A 20,216-nucleotide genomic window follows, 5' to 3' on the forward strand; every position below is an offset into this window, starting at 1 on the left:
AAGAAAAACATGGCCTTAAATGCCCATATTGTTCTGGCTATAATGACTAATGCTGGTTAAACTTCATAGTCAATGGCAGGATGATAGCATAGAAGACATGTAGTCACTCTGCACTATTTAAACACCATTATGTCTTAACTGTCCCAAGCAATGATCCAAAAATCATTCTATACTTCAATAGCGAGCACACACGCAACTGTTTCTATCCTGCGCATATGTTCTCTCTATACACAAACAATCTGCCACCACACTCACAAAATTACCCCCGACCATGACCCCCATTATGGCATTAATGCTGCTGGATGAGAGGGAGGTCCGCTGGCCCACTGAAGCTAATGGGTGAACAGCAACAGAGAGCGGCAGAGACTTGGCGCAGCGGGGCAGAGCACTGCCCCAGGGTCAGGCTGAGGCTGGTCCGATGTGCGGCAGGACTCCCACTGTCATCTCTGACTCATCAGCGAGAGTCATATGACCAGCCTCAGCATGCCGGTCTCACATACCACAGCGAGCAGATGACTAGCTGTCCTGACAGGCACAGATTATGGTATGTCTCATTTTATCCTTGGCAGAATGGTACGCTTCATCATATGCTGATATCAAAAGGCTTTTCATTTGGCTCTTCCCCCCCCCCCCGATCACCTTTTTCTTAAACTCATTTTCACTGCTAAAAGTCTGCACTAGAAGGATGAGGTTACAAAAAGATAAAATAAGATTAAAAAAAATAAAAAAGATTAAGTCTAGATCCTTTTTTCCTTATAGTAGCTTCCAACCATTTACCAAGATATATACTATTTCACTAAATACTCAGAGTGCATGCTGGGAAAGCAGAATTAGGTCTTGAATTTAACAACTCAGGACCCAGTTTAGCAGCAAGAAACTCCATCAGGTGGACCAAAGGAATTTTGATCCATTCCTCCTGGCAAAACTATCATTTCATCATATTTTCGGGGTGCTCTACTGAACAGCTTTCTTCAGGTGATGCTGCTGCATCTCAGTAAGATTACAGTCAAGACTTTAACCTTGAACCCTTTTTCCTTTCATGACAGCAAGCCTCAAACATGTCAGTCCGTCAGCTTTGCACATCCCGGTAATGCATCTTCTAATGTCTTCTGAAAGCTATGTTTTAGTTGTGGTTTATACACCAATCATTCTTAAGAAACACTGACACGGTCAGTAACCAGACTTCTTAAGCAATTACTTATATAATAATAAACTACATGTCACAATTCTGACCTCGTCTCCTTAATCTTCTGGAAATTGCTAACACCAAAGTTTTCTTTTACCTACTAGTCTGCTATGAAATGTTTTTAAAAAAAAAAAAATTTAAAAAGGACATCTGAAGTGCTTTTTTGCTATGCAAAATATAGCTCTTGGAGTGGCCTAGTCAAAGTTCTGACTTTAATCCAATTGAGATGCTTTGGCATGATCTTAAAGCAGACTCTCCTCCAAAGTGCTGAGGAAGATTCTTAAAAGATTCATCAGGAAGGGGGCAAATATTGTTTTTGTAGGTGCAAAATCCTGGTGATTCAAAGGGGTTCAGAAGCCATAACTAATGAGCACAGTATCCCATCATCCAGAGAAAGGAACAAAACTCAGTGACAGTCCCAAATAAAATGAGGCTATTGTTGGCTTTGTGTAGCTTCTTTATTACAGAGCGGTGCTTTCTTTTTGTCAGAGGAGAACATTGTTCCTGCACCTCCATCAGTGTCAGTTTAACATTTTTAGTATCATGTCATGTCATACCGCAGTTTTATTCTCTTAACTGTAATGAATCAGCACATATGTTTCAAATCTAGAAAGCAAGAGCTTCTATCTCAGACACACATGTTTATCAGTATTAAAGTAATTATGACTTTCCAATTGATGTTGAATCCAACAAAGTTTGATCTCAACATTTATATAATTATCAGGAAGCTTTACAAGGGCTGCACTACGCATACCTCACTGTGGTTTCATATTTGCCATAGAAATTTCTACAGTGGTATCTTCTCATCTTACTCATCTAAGTGCACTTCTGTGGATGCTAAACTGCTCCATTAAGATATTACTAGTGGGATAGATTTTATCAATTTTACTCATGGCAATCTATGGAAGACAACAGAGACTGTCATTAGTCATTAGTTATTAGTCTACATGCTGAAATTTGGCGTGCTTTCCCCCTTTCTACAGAAGACAGGCACACCCCACACACACACACACACCCACACACACACACCCACACACCCACACACAAATCCCTCAGGGGATCAGAGGAAAAGGAGATGGATGGAAGCGAAAAGCAGAGTCACGGGGCAGAACACACAGAGCGTTACAGATGGACTGAAATACTGATGCAGAGCCAGGCACAGGGAGAAAAACAAGCACACACAAATCTGCATTCTACGTCAGACAGATACATGCATCATGAGGACACATCATGATTCTCTACTCTACTAATTTCTGTTTATATATCTGACAAATGCTCTGATAAAGAGAATAAATATGGATTGTCGTGGCTCATTGAAGGCACTGTGCGTGACTACTGAGGTCGAGGGGCACAGCGTCAGACTGAGACCTCTTGAAACTCAAGGAAACACAGCTGTCGCTGCCTACGTCTTACTACGCTGCTAGTACTGTAGAAATTTTTTAAAGTTTCAATATTTTCCATCCCAAGACAATAAAACCAGGTGGAAGCCTTGATATAAAACAGCAGTTCTCAAACCTCTTTTGGCATCCTGCACTCAAGACCACAAACTCAGGACCCCATAGCCTCACAATTTAGTAAATGTCTAACAATAATAAAAAAAAGGGATCCATGCTGAATTTTACCTAAATAACTTCATTGGTGCGTTCCATTTCCTACAGGAGCATACTTGTGTGTGCCTCGTCTGCAGCAGCTAGATGAACAAGCAGTGGGGCTTGGCCCACTCTTTGAGAGCCACTGGTATAGGACAACATACCTACTTGTAATATTGCATCTGTTAGAAGTAAGCACAGCCTTCTAGCTAAAAACCTGCATGATACAAAGTATATACTGATTGTAGAAGGATCCTTAGAGTTTAAGATAGTGGAAATGCTTCGGTTTGTTTAGAAGTGTGTGCCAAAGCTCTAAAGATTTTTCTGTTGACCTTATCTCGCCTCTAAAATATCTGATCCAGACAAAATCCCAGTCAAAACAAGGTTGCAGTGTTCAACAAGAGAGGAAATTAGGTTGGAGCTACATTGTGTGGCAAATTAATGATTTGTTTACAAGGCTTGGGAAATGGTTGTTTTATGCAAAGTCTCACATCAGGGATTCCACACAGTTTGCCTTGTATCTAGCATCATGACGCAAGCTGTGATTAGCTTTAAAAGGGCCTGCGCCCAGTTTGCCTGTCCTCAGCTAATAGGTTGCTACGGCAGGCTAATAGGGTTTTCTGTGTGGCCTCAGATTTTCCTACAGGAAACAAATTTGTATCTCTATGCCAGCGATTTGAATTTCAGTGGATGAGACAGACCATTACTTTCAAGGAAAGAAATCCCAGTTAGCAATTGTTTGTCATTCATCCACAAAACATGAGATTTTAACTGAAGTGTCACTGAAGTAAATGGTAGGTTTTTGTCACCTCCCACATAAGCCAATGAGCCATATGCTATTTGGTCAATCTGTCCAGGTCCGTGGCGCTGGGATGCGAAGGAAAGACAGCAGGTGGGTAATGTGTGTGAGCTGTAGCCACTACAAATTGATAGCCAACCCTTCTGTGTTATCACAAGCATATGGCGAATATAAAAAGATGATTAAAGCAGTGCTGTGGTCACCAGAGTGTAGCTCCACTTTTAGTTTGTTTACAGAGCAGTCAGTGGATACTTCATCTTATAGACTGGCCTTTATCCTCCACATTATGTTAGCTCCTTTGTTATTCTTCTGCTCTACGAATCACCTTGTTTTTCTATCTCCTATCACTGATATTGCATCCATCACTTAGACCAGCTTTATACTGCTGCGCTGCTCGTGCCGACAGGTCTTCAGCGTCTAATTGCCACACAATTCTGTCTTCGCTTTAACAGATTAAAGGTTCAGACATGTAGTGGCCATACAGATCAGTTCACTGTAAAACTTCATCGGAAAAAGCAGGAAGCAAGAGAGAACAGAGGATCATACCTTGGAAATTTACACAAGTAGGTCAAATGAAAGGCAAATGTTCCAAGGGAATTGCATATCAATGCAAATATGCAAATCTACTTTCCTCCCTGAGCATTTTTGTTTTAAATATTCACAAAGGAAGAGAAATGATCCAGCAATAAACTATAAGAGAACCCCCGCAAAGGTTCTTGTTAAATTAAGCAGACCAGAGACAAAGGTTGTGGCAAAGTTATGGCTCAGACACATGAACAGTGACCTTACACAGCTCAGCTGCAGAACTACTCTGTCAAGTAATGACATAAATTAGATGTGGTAGATAATGTGCAATTAAAATTGATTATGCTTCATTTCAGTGAGCAGGAGTACACGAACTGACGGCATAAATGAACAGAGTAGATGACTTGGTTTCCACAACTAAACTGTGTTTAATCAGTTGTTGACATTCATGCTCTTCCGCAGTTTTCTTCTGACATGCACATTTAGTTTCAGAAGAGAGCGCGAAGAAGGAGAATCGGCTTTTTAAAAAGCAGGCATCGGAGACGGAAGATGGCTAAAATGTCAAAGCCTGGGGCTGTTCTCACAGAAAGAAAGGAATATTACTGCACACCTTTAGTACCAGCCTCAACCTGTGGTAATCTTTTAGAACATTTTTTCCCCTATTTTCTCTGCTCCTGTGTTGCTCAATTTTTGACAAGCACAGTGCATTATCACCAGAAAGAAACAGCACAGAGGGGAAAATAACACAACAACTCCAGACAGGCTTTCGCAAAACACAGAACAAGGCTTGGCCCTCAAGGAAAAGAAAATCACCCAACAGTATGTGGGCTGTTATGAGCGCCTCTTCAAGACAAGATTTAAACAGGTCCTCTCAAACCATTCCACTCACTAAACACAGAGACCCACATTCATTTTTTTAATGGAAAACCCCCTGAGCCAAAGTCAAAGGAAAAACAATAGTCGTGGGTGATCGGGGGGGAAACAGCCTCCAGCTCGGCTCAGACTGGCTGCACAGTCTCCACCTACATCTGGGCCAAATTACACAGTATGGCCTGCCGACCACTGTCTGTATGACTAATGACCGTGACAGGGCAAACCTCCAACCAACACAGCCTCATACCTTCACTTGCAATAGGAAAAAAAGTGCCCATTTTTCTGTAATCACTACCTGTGACACATACTTAAAAGCAGCTACTATATTACATGTGGTCAGTTTTGAAACCAAACATCTATTTTTATGTTTTCTGTTGCCCCCCTTCCCTCTTTCATCTTCAAATGATGTCATTGCAAAATTAAAGAGGCTACTTTCAAACAGCATAGTGAGGAAATTATAACAAAGATCACGCACAAATGCATCAAATCCCAGTAACGCCAAGTCTTTTCTTCTTAGACAGAGTTTTCTTTTCCTGCTCAATCATGTTAAACTTTGTTTAACCAACTGAAGCCGCTCAAACAGAAATGAAAGGGGGTGCGCTGAGGACAAGCCAACAACAGACATAGCCAAGCTCGGGACAGCTTCCTCAGTGGTGCTCTTATCTCTCTCTAGCCCGAGGCTCCCCCCTTGGGATCTGGACTGGGAGGAAAAGACAAGCTGCTCGCTAGGAATTGGCACCGTCAACTCAAAAGTCACTTTCGCCATGCTGCCTGCCAGCTCACGTATTGAAAAAAAAAAAAAAAAAAAAAAAAAAAAAATCTTGATTGACAATTACAGAATGAATGGACCGATGGACCGTTTGAGTATAATTGCATGTGGTTGAGTACATCTGTGTCGCATTTACAGCGAGCTTATCTGCTTCATGGCCGCCTCTGCCAGCAAATCCATTTTAATTTCATATATTAGATAAAACATTAAAAAAAAATCCCCAAAAAGGTCAAAAGTGCAGCAATCAATCACATTGGCCATTTGTTCCATTTCACCACACCTGTACAGACCGCACAGATAGCCGATCTGGATTGCCAATAATGTCAATAACGGAGCATGAAGTGTGACAGTTATCTTATCAGGCAACACAGTGATTACAGTTCAGGTAATGAGGGAGAGGTCTCCCTCATTTGTCATGCTTTGTGTGCGTAACTGTGGCCAACAAAGACTGATAGAGTAGTCTCAAGCTGGAGGCTGTTGTTCTAATTGAAGTAATGGAATGATAAAGGATGGGCAGCGTGTGTGGGAATATGTGGGGGTGGAAGAGAGTACTACATGCAATCATGTATGAGCATATGAGCATTAGCCTGATCCAAGGACAGGATTTTATAGCCAGTAAATAATAGCTTGAGGTAATAATCCACAATCTTTCACAAAAACAACAGCTTGTTTTGCTTCTCTGTAAGAGGAAATAATCCAGTTTGTCAAGTGCGTGATTATATTTAGAACCGTCACGCTAAAAAGAAAAAAATAAAATAATAAATAAAAAATAATTGGTGCAGGCCAGGATTTTCTGGGAATTTAAACAGATTATGGCTACAACAATCAAATCATTTCATTATCGTTTAGTCGACCAATTATTTTCGGTGAAACACAGTAAATCTGCAAACTGTAATTTCCCAAAACTATCCAAACAATCTGTTTTGTTCAACCAACAGTGTAAAAGGCAAAGAAGTCTCCTTTCCTGTCACAGGCAAAGAAAACAAGATTTAATCTGTTAGTTTTTGAAAGGAATTAATTGATTATCATTTTGTAGGCTTGATGCCTTCAAAGCATTAGCAGAAGATCCCAGTCTCTTAGCACTCTCCAGCATTTGTTTATCCACATGAGAGCCAAGCCAACACTGGCCTTACATATACGTCAGGTAAAGTACTGTGAGCAGTGCGGGATCCTCGTGCCATCACATTGCCATTGTTAAGTACATGTTGACAGGGCTGATTAACTTACTGCTAATGTTTCCAAAAGTTCTGAAAGTCTGTGATCTGCCTCCTAAACTAAAAGTAAGTAAACAAAAAGGTTACGTTTATGCAATTCTCATCACTGAAGATTCAGTGGGAAAAGTGATGGCTAAAAAGCCTGGCTAGACTCAAGAAAAAGTTGCATTTTGACCTTTTTAATAACATTTAAAAAGTAGCTTTAAAAAGTAATGTACACTACATATAAACTGAAATTACAAAACAGAAAAAAAAATGTCGTGGTTTTACTAAAAAAAGGAAACTGATATTCAACAGAATATTCAAACTGCAGGGTAGATTCAACCATGTATTTTGAGGGCAGTCCTGATCCACTGCAAGTTTTTGCTTGTTTGTTTTTTTCAGTTCAAAGCTCAATACAAAAAGAGTGACCTTCAAAATTCAAACACTTGTGGCAAAGTGATCAATCGGCCGCGCTCTACAACAACGAACCAGAACATTAAATATATGTACATAAGCAATGAGAGAATTAGCATTGCAATGTTTTGTTGCATTCAGCATGTCAGTGTCTAAATTATCATGCATGTGGCAATTTATTATGGCTAATGAGCAGAGTACATGAGATACCTTCTGTGGTTTGTCTGTGCTTGTCATTGTAACTCTGTACATGCTCCTGACTATAGATTTCATAGCTAAGGAAAAAATTTTAAAAAGTCAGAAGGACCCCTGAGGACTCGAGGTTATATGACAGGACCTTTATAAGCTGGTGCTTCTTTTGCAGCTTCCATATTTGGTTCAGTAGCACAACATACAGACTGATGTCTGCTTTCTCAGAACCACAAATGCATACACACACACACTCACTTACACAGGCAAATATTCACGCTCTGGAGGAAAGCATCCACATCCTAATTAGGGCCTAGCGCTGGAGTACACCAAGAGACATGCTGGGAAAGTAAAAAGAAGCTGAATTACACAGCTCTAAAAAGACAGAGCTGGGAACAGCAGTTAAGCCAGAAACAACTGTTATCGCATTGAGCAGAATAAGAGGTGTGACCAAAGAAAAGCGGCGACTGACTAACAGCTACACAGCAGCATCCTCTCCACTTCAAATGTGAATGTTAATGTTATATAACACATCTTATTACAGGAGAACTTCACTGACACTGAAGTCCAAAGTATAAGTGTCAAAATAAAAAACATCTGGGGGTGTGGAACAATGGAAGCTCTCTGCAGATCTCTGCAGCCCGCACGAGACAGCATTGAGTGTTACTAGCATAAAACCTATGAATGCCTTAACTAAATGCATGCATTTAGGTAAAAGTAGGGTCTGGGTATAAATGTGCATCTGTGGTGCTTGCTATGTGATCCTTTTTGTATGCATAGATATTTGTTAAGAAAAATGTCGTAGTGTTACAAGACATCACACTCGAGTTTATAGTGCCCTAATGCCGCATAGTGTCATCTTTTCAATTTAATCCAACAAAAGGATGTCAGTTGGAGTGCTAATGCTTCACATATGCATTGCAGGGACCCTATCATATAATCACCTTCTCAAATGCTCGATAGCTCCGTCAAAGAGATGCAAGCTCCAATAATAAAACGTCAATCAGTTGAGTTTTCTTTTGGAAAGGAAACGGCATATGCCCAGGAGACCACTAGAGACAAGACTACACACTATGTGATTCAGAAGGACACGGGCATATGGGTATGAGCTAAGTACTACTACTGTCAAAAAATAAATAAATGTCTCACGTAGACCAGAGGTGTCCCGGCGGGTGACACGACATAACAAATCAAACCTCTCCAATCTGCAAGTATAATGGGGAAAGAGCAACGTGATGATATCAGTGTGTCAGCATAGCGGTAGAATCTTTCCCAGTGCACACGGAAGCGCAGGGTCCAAAGTCTCATATGCAAGCCTCGATTATATGGTAGGCATGTAATCTATGGCTGTATTATACCGCAAACAGTAGGCTACTGTATAAAACCAAGTTAGTCAGCATCAACAGAGGACAGTAGGCATAGGAGTTATCACATTGACTCATTCTGAGGCCAGACAAGAAGTTTCTTTGATCCAGCTTTTATCTGCAAAATTGCTGTGTTTTATTTAGGTTTAAAATTCATGTCACAAAGGCTTTTTCACACTATTATTTTCTTTCACGGTCAGATCCGGTACAGCTTGAAAATGGTATAATGGGGCAGCGGCTTACCAAAGCACTGAGGCGTAAAGAAAAATAAACATGTCAGCTTTGGTAGGAGGATATAAAACAAACATCTAACCATTTCTTTAACATTTCATGAGCGCTCTAAAGGAAGGAATAAGGAGCTGGAAACTGAGAGGTAAGTCCGAGTGCTGTGGATATTAACTAAAGTTTGTTTGGAATAGGTCAAGGTTATCCACACATGTCCTAGAAGTTGATTCAGTAATCTCATTTCAAATTATTTTAAAGCTTTTGAACCTGACCCAAAGATGGGATTTTAAAGTAATCTTCCAAAGGGCTGAAATAATTTTGACCTTAAATCCAGCCAGAGTTTAGACATGATATGACAACTCTGATAAGGCTGTCAATGATTCACAGTTGCTTTGGGTGGAGCACCACAAGGACACTGAACGAGTAGGCAATTACGACGCCGCTGTATGAGACAGTCACTCGACTAAATGGCCTTCTCTTTGTCCACAGTGGGAAGCACCTTCTGCGGTAATGGAACCAAAGTGAGAGGAGATGAAGACGGAAAACTGAATGTTCTTATTGTGACTAAAGCAAAACAGGCATGAGGGTCCACTGGCCACAAAAGGCCAAAGAGGACAACCTGCATCACCTAACAAATGCCACATACCGCTGCGTGCTGGAGATGGAGCGCGTCCTGACTGACAGCGATTGGACGCAGCGCAAGGCTGGAAGGCAGCGACCTGGATCAACATCTCCAACAGACACCGTTCACACTGTGTGCCTTCACAGCCGCCATAATCCTGCCAAGAGCTGCCATTGTGAGCTTCCTTTGAATGAGTCAGCATCAATCCCCAGATTATCCAAAGTCAGATGTGACAAGAAACCACAATGAGGGATTAAACTATTTGAGTTACTTGTTTACCAACTGAAACTGGAATTTGATGAATTTCAAAAATATGCTTTTGGGGGGAAAAGTGATTTTGTTAAGTTGGTGCATTTGAATTTGCACCTGCAAACTGTGTCTACAGCGTGTTTATTTGCTTTTGAAGCTTTTAGGAGACTTTCTGAGTGTGTGCGCTTTGTGTGCGTGTCCTGAAAATTCTGTTTTGCACATCAGCCGATTCGGCGTGTGGCTTCCTTTAATCCTATTTGTTGTAGGGTTTAAACAGATTTGTAGATTGCATGTTTTATTGTTCTATTAAAAAGCATCAGGTAATATTACCCCGTTCTGTAAAAATTCTATTAATTTCTTGAACTCCAATAGCTTTGCAGCTGGAGAGCTGATTTATTTTAAAACAATATTTCACCTTATATAATCCTGTCAAGTCTGAGCGCACACACATCACAGCTGGTAAAATTAAGCTCGCAAGTATAATAAAAATGATTGACAACCCGTTACAAATACTGATGATCTTACAAATACTAAGATCATAGTTAGAAAGCTGTCCTTCCTTTTTCCCTTCTCTGCACAGGGGAAAAAAAAAAAATTGCCGTGACATAACAATGGTCAAATATGCACCACATTTTTGTAACATGGCACATATTTGGTGTGAACATTTATGTCAGTTAAGCATTTCAGGGTAGAGTAGTGACAGCTCATGCGTGTTATCAGTTAGTGCTGTAGTTTCCCGTTTCCTGACTAGATGACGTGTGGCTTAAACCACAAGTTGGTGACTAAAGTGCAGCTGCTGCTCAGCTGTGGAGCACAAAAAGCCTTCTCTCCAGTAGCACGCAGCAACAGGCTAATTGGTGCTCAGCGGGGGGAGAACTGAATGCATCAGTGACGTCACCACAGGGGCCACGCGGGCCTCTGTGGGGTGATGCCTCTCACAGACCTGCTCCCGCCTCTATATGCCTACCCCTTTCACCACCAACTACTCCTCACCTAACACAATGTCTCAGTGAAAACTGAAGCCCATGACCTCAGTTATGGCAAAGAATGCTACTGTTTTCCATTTAGGGGGCTCCCTGGGTGAATAGCTCTCCTTCCCCACTTCTCACAAAGCCTCCCAGAATCCCTTGGTACGATAACTAGGCTGTCACTCACCCAATTAGGTGTCAGGCCTGTGGAGAGGCCTCTCTCTGCGTCTTGTTTTTGAGGTATATGCCATGTTAGCACCCCTCCTAAGCTGACAGTAAAACAATGCCCGTCTTTGTTTGCCTCTCCACTTTTCATCAACGGGAGGTTGGGTGCCGGGGCATGAGCTCAGGGGGGAGGTGAGGATTCTGAAACAAGTGCAGCCTCTCCTCATTCACGTCTGTGCCAGCTAGAGATATCTTTGGAGTGGTCTAAAGAAAGCAATGCTGTCTTTTGTTAAAGACAAAGACCAGCTGGATATCGCTGCCTGTTTTCCCTCCCCTGACCACTGAAGTCTTCTGTTGACTTACAAGTGTTGTTTCATCTTCTCAAGTCCCTTTTACAACTCCAGCTCTCCACATATCATTCATTCACTTGTTTTTCTCTCCTGCCATGATAACGTCTTTTATTGGAACTATTTGTATTCTGTCTCAATCTCACTTCAGCTCAGTGTTACACCGTTTCACCCAAATAGCACATAAGCCTTAGACCGAATACCTTTAAACCAACAATAAAGGTAGATACTTAGCTGATGCAAGCATTTCTTTATTTATTGAAACGATAAGAAACAGATTTGTTGTATTAAACGTGGGGGTTACCAGGGAGGTCCAAAGTGACCCAAAAGATGATCAAAAACAGTGGTTAGGGTCTGGCTTTAGTTTTAGTGGAGGTCCAGATAAGTCAGAGGTGGGCAATTCCAGGCCTCGAGGGCCGGTGTCCTGCAGGTTTTAGATCGCACCCTGGGTCAACACACCTGAATCACATGATGAGTTCATTACCAGGCCTCTAGAGAACTTCAAGACATGGTGAGGAGGTAATTTAGCCATTTGAATCAGCTGTGTTTAATCAAGGACACATCTAAAACCTACAGGACACCGGCCCTCGAGGCCTGGAGTTGCCCACCCCTGAGATAAGTGCACAAGTACAAGAAAAGTGAGCACAGGCATCACAGCCAAAGCCATAGGAGAGGGGAAAAGGGAGCAGTCACACTGATAAATCTCCAGAAATTACACAAAATTAGAAATTTTGTTTTAGCAATTACTCACGTCACAATAGCAAATTTGACGATTAAAACAGTTCATATAAAGTACCAGGAGCTTATTAAACCACTGACTGATTATAAAGTATATTACAGAGCAGGAGTTCACAAAGTTTTAATGACTATATTCCAGCTTAAAGAGCCAGCGTATGAATGAGTGGTACACAGTAAAAATGCACACATTAAAATCAATTTGTGGATTTTAATCATATATGGCTTATATATTTCTTGACACCATTATGTTAGAATGGTTTATTCTGCTGTCTGGGCTGTTATCATAATGAGTTAAATTATGGATGTTCGGAGTACTTCATAGTGTCCTTGGACCGTGCAAAATATTACCAAGATTGGCCTGCAGCCCACACTTTGAGAATTGTGAATTTTTTTTCATATTTCTCAGATGTATCTTCATAAAATCTGTGTGCGATCTGTCCAAGTCTTTAGCTGTAGCAACATACTTAACTTATGACTTATACTTTAAGTGTTTTTAAGCATTATGGGTGATTTCATCAGGGCTCCACTATATTTATTGTAAGAAAGTACAAAACGATTTTGCTAAATCTGCATTTTCATAGGTTTACCAACCACCTGTCACATTTCATTTCTGCACATTATGTACATACTAAGTAGGCAGCATATGAACTGGTTGCTTTTGGTCTGATGTTGTGTTCATACTGGTGCTGTCAGCGTTAATCTCGTTAAAATGAAGCTAACGCCATAACCGCATTAACACAGTGAATCTCAGTTAGCGAGTTAACACGGATCGCCCCGTGCAAGAGAGCTGCATGGCGCTAATGCGTTGATGACATGCAGCCTTCGCACGGGGCGATCCGTGTTAACGAGCTAACGGAGATTTACTGCGTTAATGCGGTTATAGCATTAATGTCATTTTAACGAGATTAACGCTGACAGCACTAGTTCATACCTGACATTAACAAATCATCCTAACAATTGCAGCAGAGCATGGCAGTATAAACAACACTGGACACATACAACACAAAAAGCACACACACATAAAAAGAAACATTAAAATTGTCCGGCTACTCCATTTGACAGACACATGCAATTAAATCCACTTAGAGATATTCTGCTCCTGCTGGGGTAAAACAAGGTCCACGCAAAAATAAATAAAAGAATGGCAGCTGGCTCTAGTGAGAATAAAAGAATAAGCCACTATTCAGACATCCTAATTACACTTAGAAATGTGACGGTACTCGTTGTGCCTTTTAGTGTCAAGGCCTCAAATAAAAGGAAAACAAAGAATTTAAGCAACTGGATTTATACTTGAAAACTCGATCAAAGGCAGGATGGAGAAAAAAGCAAAATAATAACAGGAACAAATGGATCAAATGTGTATATAGTGTAAATAAGGCGTACTATACCTGTGCCTCTAACATTTACATTCTCACCGACTATTTTTAGACTTGTAGCGAGCTTGGTCTTTATTTTCAGCAATGTTGTGGTACAAACTTGACTGTTCTCTCCGTGTAAGCAGAGAATCTGCATCAATGTAAATCCCTCCTTTCTTATCCCCGTCTTTGTTCCTCGCTGCCAGTCATTCTAACTAGCCGAGTGCACCCCGTGAGCCTCGACAGGCAAATAGGCCACTTCACCTGCACTGCTGCTGTAATTGAAAAGAAGATGAGCTTGTGCTGTGAGAACATCTCTCCCGGGCATGGCAGTCAAATTGGAAAACTCAACGATATGTCCAATGTATATGTTGCAGACAATTTGCATAAAGCCCTTTTTCTCACACAACTTGGACCTTCCTCAGTCCCCGGGGTGACAGTATATACCTGAACTCTCAGCGCAGCGCTCCGAATTTACTTACAGCTATTGGCACAGAGGCTAAATAGATTCTGATACTTGGCAGGCTGAGCAATGTGATTAGTATAGCTTGGTACCCTTATGAGACAAATCAAATATTCAGATTGTAGTTGGCAAGGTCAAAGTAGAGTTTCAGCTGAAGGAGAAAAGTCATTGAACTGAACCACAAACACATTTGTAGGTAATAATCATTAAAACGACCATTTAAATGTTTTAGTGGGCTACTTATCATTAAGTGAAACATTTCCGGGTGCATGTGAGTGTACACTTTCCTGAAGTCACACATGAGATGTGAGAATGGTCTCCTCAGCTTCTTTGTCTTGTCTTTGACAAAAAGTCCACGCATGCCAAGGTAAAAAATGACTGCGTTCATTAGTCTGATTTATCTTCTCAGATTCCCATTTGACCATGTAAAATATCATCGCAATCTTTCTTTTGAGCTTGAAAAGAATAAAACAGGGCACTAATGGGCCTCATCTGCATGACAGGCCTGGTCTCTTTTAAAGCTGCTCAGACTTATTTGAACTCTCATCTGCCAAGGGATATGCCAGTACACTCCAGAACAACACTTGCTTGTTAGGAAGACCCAGGAAGTACAGAGGCTGAAGGCACTTGATGTCAGACCCCGGCACAGATCAATAGGTCACTCAGTGCCCTGGATTCCTGGGCTAATCCTCGCAGAATTGAAAACATCACGAATAGGAAGTCAGTTTTAGCCACAGTGTGTTTGTGAGTACACCGACGCAGATGCTGCAGAGAGATTTGGTTAGGTGTGGCTCAACGGCACAAACTTACACTGCATGTGTAAATGTTTTTTTAATACAGGAAGAAAAGAAAAAAAAAAAAGTTGAGAAAGACTAGAAATCCCCGATCTAATCGAAACCCAAAATGAGAAAAAGTCTGTTTGTGGAGCTGAAACGGTCACAAATAGGTGCACAAATTAATTAGTGAAGTAATCACTGAAAAGTAAGGGCTGCAACAAACAATTATTGTCTTCTCAATAAACCAGCATGGTATTTTCTAAAGTAGTCATTTGGACTATAAAGTATCCATCAGATTTTCCTAGAGCCAAAAGGTTTCAATAACTAAAGTGCTTGTGTTGCTGCAATTAGCTCTGTGCACTCAGGCAGGAGCAGCTCTGAAGCTTCAAGCTACACTAGCTTTACCCACATCTGTCACTCCATGAAATGCATTCAGTGTCACAAGGAGTCATGAAATCACTCTTGAAGTCTGGACAGCCACAGTTAGACAAGCCATCTGCTTGGGTGTAGCTGTGTCCCTTTATGAGCGCAATACATTTTGCCCAGAATTTAGCAACCAAATAACCTCAAATACATTCAGGGACCCATAAAAAGCTCAGTCTTTTATCAATAAATATATAAAATCTATTATATTTGAACCTGTGGGATAATGCAGAAGCTATGGGATATGAATTCAAGTGTTCACAGAGAGATGGGGTAAGAAAGGCATTATGTATCAGCAACATGGGCAAACCCCCAGCAACCAATCACTGCCACAGTCCTCTGTTAACGCCCCAGAGTAAATAACCTGAGTATCAGCCGCTGACCTGACAGAAAAACGCTTTATTGATCCCCATAGCGGTCTTCCAACGTGGCAGTTTCGACACAGCAGCCAGTGGGAAATATGTTAGATGTACTGAAGGGAAAACATACAGGAATAAGTCTTTTTACGTGTGCTTATGCTGAGCCAAAAGGGTTTATTGGGAATACGAGAGATTAGATGATCCTGCAGAGTCATTTATTCTCAGACTTTGGTGAAGCACATGGGAAAAATCTTCTTTTTTTTTTCCTCCACATATTCAGTTTCTCTGGAATTGAAAATAAGGAAAGAGCACGGAGGGCTTACTGAGCCGTCTCAGGGAAACACATTCCTCTACCAAATAATGAAAAAACAATGAAAACACACACACACACACACAAAACAAAAGCCGACATTTACCCGCTTCTTCTTCTATTCCATCTGCTTAGCTGTAATCTACAGGAGACCCCTGAAGTGAGACTGTCTTAGAAAAAAAAAAAGCAAAGGGCACTTTTCAATATACCTCAAAGGAAAGTGTCATTTAAAAAAAAAAACACAAACACAACCGCGTGCTTCACCTGTTACGCTCTGCTCTCTCTTGCAACTGTACTCTTCATTTAAAAATCGCTTGTTTCCAGTTAATATTTCTCACATTCAGGCGGCATTAGTCAAAGTGAGAGGTGGGTCGTCACGTCACGGCAGTCCATTAGGGACGCGCCATTTCATATCATCAGCAATAGCACTGGTGTGAATTTTTACGCGATGTGAAAATGTCATACGGTGGCGTCATTGCTATAGCAACGGCTATAGCAATAAAGACGAGCGCAGGGACGTTTCAGCCTCCAATCACAATTTAGCTCCTAAAAAAAAAAAAAAAAAAAAAAAAAAAGGAGCTACTTTAGCAGCTGCTGCTGGCACCTTCTTTCAATAGATTCCTGCTTCAAATTAAGAAGTGCCTCATCTGTGACAGCAGTTCATTGTAAGAGAAGGTAGGAAATCCCTTTTATGTATTTACTTAAACTTGGAAATGCTGCTGCCAGCAAGCTGCAAGCATCAATCAAATCTGATATCTTGAAATATCATAAATGAACTTGATGCTATATTGCTCAGCCATACTGCTCGTGAATAAACTGTCAGTAAAACCAGGACCTTTTCCCCACCTTTTTAATGCCATGGTGCTCATCGACATGCCTGGGATGGCAGAGCTAACATAAGGGAGCAGAGTGTTAGCAAACAGAGCCGCATTCACTCATAAATCTCAATTGTTTTCCTTGTGTTGTCTAATAAAAACAGGCAGTCCTTCTTGCAGGCCGGAGAGGGGTGAATACAAAGTGCTGAAAAAGCACTTTCTCAGAGTCTCCTGGACTTTTGAAGTGCCAATAACAGGCAGTAGAAATTCCTCTCTCCAATCCCTCTGCTTTTTTTTGTTTATGTGGAAGAGTGCGCAGCGACCTCTGACCGTAAATGTGCAGATGTTGACAGTGGGATAGAAGACAGATGACAGGCTGACACCGATAAGGTTGATCTCTGTAGGGAGGGGGAGAAAAAAAAAAATACCACATCTGCTGAGTCCACTTCCTGTTTTCCCTGCTTTTGACCTGGCAAAAAAAAAAAATACCTCAGCCAAAGTTTTCAGCCACTAAGCGAGTTTCACTGAAAAACTTCATCTGTTTCTCAGGGGCAGTTTCAGGGCATCAGGACTCACTAAATGTCTCTATAGCTCAGGGAAATAAGTCAAAAACACCTATTAAAATGAGCTCTGAGAATAGAAACACAAGAGTAGGCATTTTTATATTACTGTGCAAGGGAGGGTATTATTGAGCTTCATCACTGCGAGGATGACGGCACAGATGAGGATAGGCTGGGTGCTAGAGCCCACATACAGAACAAATATATTTTATATTATATATCTCCAATCCAAATGAGATATGATTGCATACAAAAACTGGTGCTCTGGCGGTTAAAAGCATTTAGAAGGTTACTGTTTATGAAAATGCATGTCAGGAGGTCGCAGGCAGCCCTGGGCACCAGTATATTAATGTCTATGTTCAAATGTTAAGTGGATGAAAAATGTGCTGACTCAGAACTGCTGGGAGAGGAAGTCAAAAGAGCGAGAGATCTGTGGCAAGAAGGCACTTGTCATCAATCTCTACAGCAAATGAAAGTTTTGTTCTGTTTTTAAAAAGACGTGTTAAAGACGCATCACAATAAACCTCAACTAAACTGCAAGTCTTCAAAAAAAATGTTAAAAATCACATTCACTGGCGTCGCTTCATCCTCGTCTCCCACCTCAAGTTCGTCTGATTAATCTCTATGTTGTTCATACAGCAATAACCTCTGTCATCATTCCAGAGCCACCAATTTGCACCTGCCCACCAGCTGTAACTATTAAATTTCCCATGTCAACTCATCATCTGATCCAGTCCTCCAAGCACAGCCAGCTGCTCCTCATTCCAAATATATAGCACACATACAGTGGGGCAAAAAAGTATTTAGTCAGCCATCCGATTGTGCAAGTTCCCCCACCTAAAATGATGACAGAGGTCAGTAATTTGCACCAGAGGTACACTTCAACTGTGAGAGACAGAATGTGAAAAAAAAAAATCCATGAATCCACATGGTAGGATTTGTAAAGAATTTATTCGTAAATCTGGGTGGAAAATAAGTATTTGGTCAATAACAAAAATACAACTCAATACTTTGTAACATAACCTTTGTTGGCAATAATAGAGGTCAAACGTTTACTATAGGTCTTTACCAGGTTTGCACACACAGTAGCTGGTATTTTGGCCCATTCCTCCATGCAGATCTTCTCGAGAGCAGTGATGTTTTGGGGCTGTCGCCGAGCAACACGGACTTTCAACTCCCGCCACAGATTTTCTATGGGGTTGAGGTCTGGAGACTGGCTAGGCCACTCCAGGACTTTCAAATGCTTCTTACGGAGCCACTCCTTTGTTGCCCGGGCGGTGTGTTTTGGATCATTGTCATGTTGGAAGACCCAGCCTCGTTTCATCTTCAAAGTTCTCACTGATGGAAGGAGGTTTTGGCTCAAAATCTCACGATACATGGCCCCATTCATTCTGTCCTTGACACGGATCAGTCGTCCTGTCCCCTTGGCAGAAAAACAGCCCCATAGCATGATGTTTCCACCCCCATGCTTCACAGTAGGTATGGTGTTCTTGGGATGCAACTCAGTATTCTTCTTCCTCCAAACACGACGAGTTGAGTTTATACCAAAAAGTTCTACTTTGGTTTCATCTGACCACATGACATTCTCCCAATCCTCTGCTGTATCATCCATGTGCTCTCTGGCAAACTTCAGACGGGCCTGGACATGCACTGGCTTCAGCAGCGGAACACGTCTGGCACTGCGGGATTTGATTCCCTGCCGTTGTAGTGTGTTACTGATGGTGACCTTTGTTACTTTGGTCCCAGCTCTCTGCAGGTCATTCACCAGGTCCCCCCGTGTGGTTCTGGGATCTTTGCTCACCGTTCTCATGATCATTTTGACCCCACGGGATGAGATCTTGCGTGGAGCCCCAGATCGAGGGAGATTATCAGTGGTCTTGTATGTCTTCCATTTTCTGATGATTGCTCCCACAGTTGATTTTTTCACACCAAGCTGCTTGCCTATTGTAGATTCACTCTTCCCAGTCTGGTGCAGGTCTACAATACTTTTCCTGGTGTCCTTCGAAAGCTCTTTGGTCTTGGCCATGGCGGAGTTTGGAGTCTGACTGTTTGAGGCTGCGGACAGGTGTCTTTTATACAGATGATGAGTTCAAACAGGTGCCATTCATACAGGTAACGAGTGGGGGACAGAAAAGCTTCTTACAGAAGACGTTACAGGTCTGTGAGAGCCAGAGATTTTCCTTGTTTGAGGTGACCAAATACTTATTTTCCACCCTAATTTACGAATAAATTCTTTACAAATCCTACCATGTGAATTCATGGATTTTTTTTTCCACATTCTGTCTCTCACAGTTGAAGTGTACCTCTGGTGCAAATTACTGACCTCTGTCATCATTTTAAGTGGGGGAACTTGCACAATCGGTGGCTGACTAAATACTTTTTTGCCCCACTGTATAAAGGACATGTATCAGTTACACTACATTAGATCATCAAGGTTACCTGAGTGTTCCAGTGTTTGGCCCGATCTTCTCTTCTGATGCTGAGTTGATGTATTTACAGACTAAATAGATTTCTTTCTTTTGCCAACTATGAGGCCGTTTTTTGACATAAACCAAGATGGTTTTGTAAACCTTCCATCTTCCAGTTCCACTGTTTCAATACTACTACTACTGATAATAATAATATAAATAGCTCAGTTATAAAATAGATATTTCTCCACATTCAGCATTAAAATGGCAACAGCTATCTTAAGTGCCTTTAAGAAGAATCCTGCAGGACTACTCGACCCCTTTTTCATTTCAGTTTAATTACATGTTACATCACATAAAAGCAGTGACACAACTTAGTAAAGAAGGCATGTCTATATTAGCTTCGTAGTTTAAGCGTGCAGGATTTCTGTTTAAGAAAATAAAGGCTTTAAAAGGTCCATGGCAAGAACAGCTCTTCAGTGTGGGCTTCCGCTTGGCTTTTCTCCAGTATTGTTCAGTCTATATTTTA

General features: G+C 41.3%; 1 protein-coding gene and 1 long non-coding RNA gene across 3 annotated transcripts in view; both read right to left on the minus strand.

Moving 5' to 3' along the window:
- LOC120732655 (mannosyl-oligosaccharide 1,2-alpha-mannosidase IA) overlaps positions 1 to 20,216 on the minus strand; it is a 192,202-nt gene that overhangs the window by 152,027 nt on the left and 19,959 nt on the right. The window lies entirely within an intron of this gene.
- On the minus strand, positions 1,312 to 18,158 carry LOC120732657. Its single transcript, XR_005695621.1, has 2 exons — positions 12,089 to 18,158; positions 1,312 to 11,888 (listed from the first exon to the last, which is right to left on the minus strand). It is a non-coding gene; the product is annotated as an uncharacterized LOC120732657 (long non-coding RNA).

Source organism: Simochromis diagramma, unplaced genomic scaffold, assembly GCF_900408965.1.
Source record: "Simochromis diagramma unplaced genomic scaffold, fSimDia1.1 OVJJ01000361.1, whole genome shotgun sequence".
NCBI classification, from domain to species: Eukaryota; Metazoa; Chordata; class Actinopteri; order Cichliformes; family Cichlidae; genus Simochromis; species Simochromis diagramma.